Raw genomic sequence first — 8,520 nt, forward strand, 5'->3', positions numbered from 1 at the left:
GGGGGGGCCCAAATTTGAAATTATGCGAGCCAAATATTGGTACGTAATGGTGACCAGCAGTGACGTAATTAGGGGGGGGGTTGGGGGCAGGGAGGCCGGGCGAGTTTTTCCCATCCCTCCTCCGCGAAGCGCGGAAACTTTGACATTTCAATAAATTATTAGAGAAAGAAGACGATTCGTTGTACCATTCCCAAAAATAATCCTCGTCTGAATTATGTTTCCCCCCATTCCGCGAGAAGCGCGAAAGCTTTTACGTTTCATTAAATCATCATTATAGAGAAAGAAAACGATTCGTTGTACCGTTCTCGACTCTTAATCCTTGTCTCAATTCAGTTTCCCCCTCCCCACCCCCTACCGCGCGAAGCGCGGAAGCTTCGACGTTTCATTAAATTATTAGAGAAAGAAGACGATTCGTTGTGTCGTTATCGACTCTTAATCTTCGTCTAAATTCAGTTTCCCCAAGCTTTTACGTTTCATTTAATCATTAGAGAAAGAAGACGATTCGTTGTACCGTTATGACTTTTAATCCTTGTCTAAATTCAGTTTCCACCCCTCCCACGCGAAGCGCGGAAGCTTTTACGTTTCATTAAATCATTAGAGAAAGAAGACGATTCGTTGTACCGTTCTCGACTCTTAATCCTTGTCTAAATTCAGTTTTTCCCCCGCTTAGACGTTTCATTAAATTTTTAGAGAATGAAGACGATTCGTTGTTCCGCTCTCGAAAATAATTTAGTTTCCTCCACCCGCGCAAAGCGCGGAAGCTTTTACGTTTCATTAAATCATTAGCGAAAGAAGACGATTCGTTGTACCGTTATGACTTTTAATCCTTGTCTAAATTCAGTTTCCCTCCCACGCGAAGCGCGGAAGCTTTTATGTTTCATTAAATCATAAGAGAAAGAAGACGATTCGTTGTTCCGCTCTCGAAAATAATTTAGTTTCCCCCACCCGAGCAAAGTGCGAAAGCTTCGACGTTTCATTAAATTATTATAGAAAGAAGACGATTCGTTGTACCGTTCTCGACTCTTAATCCTTGTTTGAATTTCAAAAATGTTCTTTGTCTATTCCCTTTTCTTCCTACGTCCTTTTCCTTTTCACTCCTCTCTTTTTTTTGGCCGGGGTTTATGGGGGGACCACCCCACCGCCCCCCTGGCTACGCGCCTGCGGTCAGATAAACATATTGATACCTTGTCCGCCCCGGAAGCTCAGGGGTATAAGGTTTTAATTTACGGTCAGATTAGCATTCAGGGGTCCGCCTTAGGGCTCTAGGCGGGGTCCAGAGCCTCGGAAGTTCAGGAGTTTTAGGCATTTAATTACGGTCAGATGAGCATTATTTTGATACCTAATTGTTACAGTGGCAGGTCACTGGTTCAGGGGGCGGAGCCCCGGAATCTCAAGGGTTTTAGGCACTCAATTACGGTCAGATGAGTTGAAGGGGCCCGCCTGAGTGCTCTTGGTTGGGTCCAGGGGGCAGAGCCCCCGGAAGCTCAGGGGTTTTAGGCGCTTAATTACGGTCAGATGAGCATTTTTGATACCTTATTATTTGTGACACTGGCAGGACACAATTTGGCGTGGGGTCCAGGGGGCAGAGCCCCCAGAAATCATGGTGAGGCATTAAATGACCGTCAGATGAGCATCTAAGGGCCCGCCTTAAGGCCCTATAGGTGGAATCCAGGGGGCATGCAGAGCCCTTGGGGTTTTAGGCATTTAATCATGGTCAGATGAGCATATTTTGATACCCCATTATATTGTGACACTGGCAGTTAACTATTTTTTCTTTCTCGCTCTCTTTCTTTCTATTTCTCTTTAATATACTTTTTCAAAGAAAGTGTGTGGGGGAGGGGGGAGGGCTCGAAGATCCCAAACCCTGCCGTTCCGCGGGCCCTGATATGTAGGCATCTCAAGAAGCATTTTCTTGCCTGGCTGTAAATTTAGGAATTTGTCATTTTCCAACAAACGCATAAAGTGAGGAAAAATCTTGGAAAATTATCTCATTTCAGCATTATTTGTAAACCACAAATAAACCACGTTTGAATTCTATTTCTCCAAAGTCCCCCCCCCCCCCCCCCCCCCCGATCAACCTTGCTGGCGGGAAAATTGCAACTGCTATCCCTTACCTTTCCTCATTCTCTTTTTTTTCTTTCCCTTTCTCTCCTCTTTCCCTTTCCCTTCCCTTCCTTATCTCTCTTTTAGGTTTGCTGGGGGGGGGGGGGGGGAGGGGCAAGGTCATTTTGGTCCCCACCCGCTCCACACATTGTTGGCGGGATTAACCGCAACTGATCTCCGCTTCTTTTCTCCCTTTTCTTTTTTCTTCCTCTTTTTTGTTCCCTTTTAGCACTCCTCTTTTCCTTTTCCTTCCTCCTCTCTTTTTTTTAGCGGGGACGGGGGGGGGGGGGGAGGCTAGGGCCTTTTGCCCCCCCCCCCCGATCCACAACTTGTTGGCGGGAAAATTGCAACTGATATCCCCTTCTTTTCTTTTCTTCTTCCTCTTTTGTCCTTCCCTTTATCTCCTCTTTTTCTTTTTTCTTTCCCTTTCCTTCCTTCTCTTTTATATTTGATTGGGGGGGGGGGGGAGGGGGGGGGGCAACAGCCTGGGAGACAAGTCCTTTACCCCCCCCCCCGATCTCCTTCTTCCCTCTTTTCTTTTCTTCTTCCTCTTCTTTTTTCCCCTTTCTCTCCTCTTTCCCTTTCCCTTCTTTTCCTTCTCTCTCTCTCCTTTTTTTTTTCCGGTCGGAGGGGTTGGGGGAAAAAGGGCTGTATAGTCAGAGAAGTTCGAGAACCCTCCAAATCTTAACACCTTTTTTTTCTTCGTTTGTTTTCTTATTTTGGAATATTATTTAAGAAATAGTGTGCCCCTTTCTTTAACAAAATACATGGGATTGGGCCTCAGGGTGAGTTTGCTTGACCGTCAGTTTATTTTGTATTCATAATAATATGTTTCCATTTCTTACAGACTATGATTAAATTGGGTTTAATTTCTCTTATAGCTCATCCAAGATGTGCATGACAAACAGACTTGATGATTTCAATCACATGTTAATTGCTTCAATCAGAAAACGTGTAAATAGCTGATATCATTGTTCAGACAAGCATTCTAAATATCTAAGAATTGGTAGCCTCCATGGCCTACATGCTATTGTACCATCAACTTGTTTTTCTTTCGAAAATTGTAGATTTCGTCGATTTTCACTTTAACATCATTAGTATAGAGTGAGGGACAGAAACTTAAAGAGTTTATAGGAATGCTTGGTACTTGGTTGGGTAATCCCTTTGGCAGCTCACTCAGGAAGCTATACTAAATTGTGTTGGCACGTAGGCCCAGGCGCGGATCCAGGATTTCTTAGGGGAGGGGGCCCAATTTTTTTTTTTTTGCTCCCGAAAATTTGAAAATCGCGCCGGCCGAAAAGTCGCTCAGTGGGGGGGGGGGGGGGGGGGGGGGGGGGGGGGGGGGGTAGTGAGCACATTTTTTTTTTTTTTTTTGATCCTCAAAAAAATTTCAATTTGCACCCCCCCCCCCCTTGAGTGCCAGGGGGGGGGGGGGCCCAACCCCCAAAAAAGGTAAAAATCACGTGATTTTACATGATTTTTTTTCAAGGGGGGGCCCGGGCCCCCCGGGCCCCCCCCCCCCTGGATCCGCCACTGCGTAGGCCTATCATGAATAACTTTTATTAGAGTTGGGAAAATTGTTATCACCTAAAAAAAAATATCAATTTTCCTGTGACTTTGTATAGAACATTTTGTATTATTGGATTGCCAAATAAATGAGTGTATTTGAAAAGTAAGCGTAGTTCATGTTTTTGTTAACAAAAAATTGAAAAGGGCGAAATCCTTTGGCACAGATATAGAGTTAAAAGAGGGTTAATTGTTAGCCTTAATTGTTTAAATATGACGAGGAATGCAGCAGAAAAGTCAGTAAAGGCCGCATGTTCAAGGACATCGATTTCCTGACCGTAAGGGTGGATATGTCCCAAACGCCCCATGACTCTTTGTATACGAGCATCAATTTTTAATTTTAATGGAACTTTAAAAGCTCAAAAAGATTGGGGCATACATTGTTTGCACCATAGGGACGGGAAATAGATGAGATGGGGGAGATTCAAGAGAGCAGAGTGGCCTAAGATTTTATTTCTTTTCCCCTTTTTTGTTTGGGGGGGGGGGTCTTTTTTTTCCCTTCCATCTTATGACCCATCACTATTCGAAGCGAGGAATGGGGCAATTTCACTTGCCATTTAAATAAAGGGCTTATAATAGTGGGACACATCAAAAAATGGGAGGGGTGTGCCCCCAATCTATTGGCAGTAATAGATTAGTCCCCCCCCCCCCCCCCCCCCCCCCCCCCCCCCCCAACTCAGCCAGCTTCGAAAAATAATCATTCGACCTCTACGACTAAAGTCTTGTAGCCTGCCAGCGAAATAACACATTTTAGACGAAATTGAATGCTATTGTAAGTATTGAATGTGGATTATACTCTATGTATTTCAATAAGATATTTCAATTATTTCAAAGGAGAAATCATATATTTTAAGTAATAACCTGTAGATAGAAGTTAAATGAACTAAACATGATGAACTCGACGAGCAAAAAGTCCTCTGAATGACTGTGTAGTCCTACCTGTGTAAATTCACGTATGGTGGTACCGGTGTGACTATTGTCATACTCATAGACATTGCATTGATAGATCGCGATCCACGCACACGACTTTAATTCGCGGACAGTTCCATTTCCATATCCTTTTTTCAAAATCTGATATTATCAATGGAAAGATAGACATAAAATTAAGAAGTTATACAATTTTCTTTGGGTCTTGGGGGGTTTGTTGTGAAATTATTTAAATTAAAGATTAAGATTGGCAAAGTTTAACTTTAAATTTATTTTAATGTCTTTTTAGTTTTTTAATTTTAGTCTAGATCTACTCTCTTTACTTTTGTGCTTTAAAATAAATATGAACTTGATGATGATGATTCACAGCATTTGCATGGCGCCATATATCTGTTTCAAAAGACATTCAAAGGTGCGAGCTCCTCCAATAAAGTTGGCATTTAAAATATGTCTGAAGGAAGATGTGAGTCTGGAGCGAAGCTTTGTGGTCCAGATCCAGGGCTGCGTCTCACGAAACGGTCAAGTTAAACTTAACACGCATTTCAATGGGATGTCGCTCAACTTGTACTTATGACGGTTTCGTGAGACGCAGCCCAGGTTGTCAATTTCCTGAAGAAATGATGGGAGGAAGTTCCACAGGCGAGGAGCAAAAGAGAAAAATGCCGGTCTCCATATCCCTTGGGATGAGTAACTAATTGCCACAGAGTCTAAGCAAAGAGTCTGAAAAATCTTCATTTTGAGAGAATATGTCATCAAAATTTTCAGTAAAAAGAAATTTATACCAACTGATGAACTGTAAGATATTGGACTTACAATTAATGCAATTAACTTTGATGGTGCACTCTTGTGCGCAGATTAAGCACTTTTTTGTTTTTTCATAAACTTTGGCTTTTTTCAATTGTTACTGCATTCCGATATGACTTCAAATTTTGTGATTGAGATATCACCTAAATCAATTCTTTTTTACTTGAAATTCATTTGGTATTAATTGATCTAAAATGAAATTGTATAAAATATGAGAAATCGTGGATCAAATATTATTACATTGCTAATATTTTTGTTAATCTCTGCAAACTTCGGATAAATTTTAAATTATATTTTTAATCAATTCTAGCCAGGACCGGGTAGAGCTGAGGAAGAGTATGTCGCTACTAAGTATGTGATTTGAATTTTGATGCAGAAAGGATATTAACAAATATTTGATGACATGACTTGCTCTATTTGCATCTCTACAGGTCAAAGCCATCCTATCACCATGATCATTCCTGTGAGGTGTTTCACCTGTGGCAAGGTTGTGGGCAATAAATGGGAGGCCTACCTTGGACTACTCCAGGCAGAATACTCAGAAGGGTAAGTTGTCAAAATGAGGAGAGTAGATGGGGTGGGTAAATGTGAAAGCAGAGATTTAGCAGAGGTGTATATATATATATATATATATATGCAAACCTTCAAAAGAGTTCCCACTGGTCAATTGTCCCTCGGAGGAGAATTGGAGCCGTCGGTCCTCGGGTTGCTTACTTGCAAGCATACACATGCTTTCTTAGCAGTCCGGTAAAAAACAAAAACAAAAAAACTAATGGGTCACACTCCCGCTAGCTGTGTGGGGCTACAGCTCACTATCACTGCTGGTTTTTCAGTAAATTAAAGTATTACTAAAATCAATGTCAATGTGATTGAAGTTACTTAAATGTGTTACTTTACTTTACTTGGTACTCAGTAGGAAGAATTTCCTTGAAAGCTATAGAGAGGTGAAGTGTGACGTCATCAAAAATCTATTTTTAGAATTTCTCAATTTTTTTTCTTCATATCCGAAAGAACATCAAAAATAATGTCCAAATGTCGAAAACCAATTGAATATGTTAAGTTTTGGCTGAGATATGACCATCTGAATGAATATATGTCCTATGGGAACTCAGTGTTATATGCTCTGGCTCCTAACCATTAGGAGCCAGAGCATATAACACTGAGTTCATATGGGGAGTATATTTATTCAGATGGTCATATCTCAGCCAATACTTAACATATTCAATTGGTTTTCAACATTTGGACATTATTTTTGATGTTCTTTCGGAATATGAAGAAAAAATTGAGAAATTCTAAAAATTGATTTTTATGACGTCACAGCTTCGGTACTCTATAGTGCCTTATTATGGTGGCTCAGCTACAGCTGGGGTAATAATATGATACCTTTTATTAAGCGCAGTAGAGTATATCCATATAGTAGTTGTGCCACAGAAATGGACCTATTACTACATGTATTATAATTATTATTCAGAAAGAAGACTTTCTTTTACTATCTTACTATTGTTAAAAAAATATTGTTTTCTTTTTATTTGACAGAGATGCTCTGGATGCCCTTGGACTGAAGAGGTATTGCTGCAGGAGAATGTTATTAGCCCATGTGGATCTCATTGAGAAACTCCTCAACTACGCCCCGCTGGAGAAATGATCTTCATCTCTACTTGTTGCACTGACATTCATACCTGTAAATAGTAAACAATGACAAAGCTTGGTGACCCAAGTTTCCATGTGGCATCGAGATGCGGCACTTCAGACAGTTGCTATTTGGAAAGTCACACTCCAGCAGAAGAGTTGATTTGAGGACATCTCACAGTGGCATTATAATGTATAGAACTTTGTGAGGAAATAAGTTCTACTCTTCAGTGTGATATTGCACGTCTTCTTTTTCACCCATTGACCACTGAATTCTTTTTATTCTCATAGGCTCTATTACAGGAGACCAACAATTCCCTTTAATAGGCAATCAATCATTTTCCCTCTTTTTTAAAAATATTTATGAATAAAACAAATCTGCACAATTGCAGTATTTCTGTAACGTTGTTTGCCAGAATTAATTACTTTTCATTCATCATATAATATATATGTGTCTACCTTTTTAAACTAGGCACACTTGTTTACGTTAGTATCACATGTTTCTCAAGCAGTACTGCACAATAATATCTCTCAAATCAAAGATGTGTTAATTGTTTTCCGGCAAGGGGGGGGGGGGGGGGGGGGTCTTTTTGAAAGTTTAAAGGAAGAGGAGCGTTCAGGAACTATTGTGATGCGCCTAAGGAAATGTGTGCCCAAGCTGCATTACTTTAATTTGGATTGTAGAAATAATGTCTTTTTTCCTTTCCTTTTTACATTAAATAACGAAAGTTTGAAGCTACAATTTGATTACTCTGTGACATTCAAGTTTATGTACTTATCTGATAATCAGACATCCTATAACTCAACTGAATTATTTTCATGTTTCACTAAAATGTGAAGAGTTTTCTATTGTTTTAAGAGTGGGCTTTAAATAGGATATCAAAAGAAGTCAGAAAAAGATACATTTCGAGTTCCAATGCATTCATATTGTCCACAAGACTCCACACTCTAATGCTCAACCTCACGTTGTATTTTATATGTATAGCTTCCCAAGAGTAAATATTGGCTTTATCCCGACCCGACTGCTTAAAGCTTGTCTGCCATAGTTTACAGGAGGGATTAGAGCGCCCTGCAAGGTCACTGGACAGGTGGTTATCTCATCAACTCAGCTCTCAGTTAACATTAAAAAAAAGAGGATCATAGGGGACCAATGGTCACCGATTAGGCATTGTTTGTTGTAAGAGGGCGCAAGTAGCTACAAGTAGTGCAGTGGGCCTTTAAATAACAGTCATGGAGCTACATCAAAGTCTATGGTATAGGTGTATTCATTCCATAAAGTTATTTCTGGTCGAAGATGATGATTATGTCTTGAAAAGCCCTGTGATGTGTCTTGTAAAATGTAATGTTTTTTTTAAGAATAAAATAAAATTACTTGTAAATTATAGACGTTAAACGTTCCACATTTCTTTTACTATGCAATTGCATGACCAGAACTGGTCTTTACCTTTAAATCACTCATTGGTTAAATATATGAATTATAATCTTTACTTT

This window comes from Strongylocentrotus purpuratus, unplaced genomic scaffold, assembly GCF_000002235.5.
Source record: "Strongylocentrotus purpuratus isolate Spur 01 unplaced genomic scaffold, Spur_5.0 spur5_scaffold_11, whole genome shotgun sequence".
In the NCBI taxonomy this organism is placed as follows: domain Eukaryota; kingdom Metazoa; phylum Echinodermata; class Echinoidea; order Camarodonta; family Strongylocentrotidae; genus Strongylocentrotus; species Strongylocentrotus purpuratus.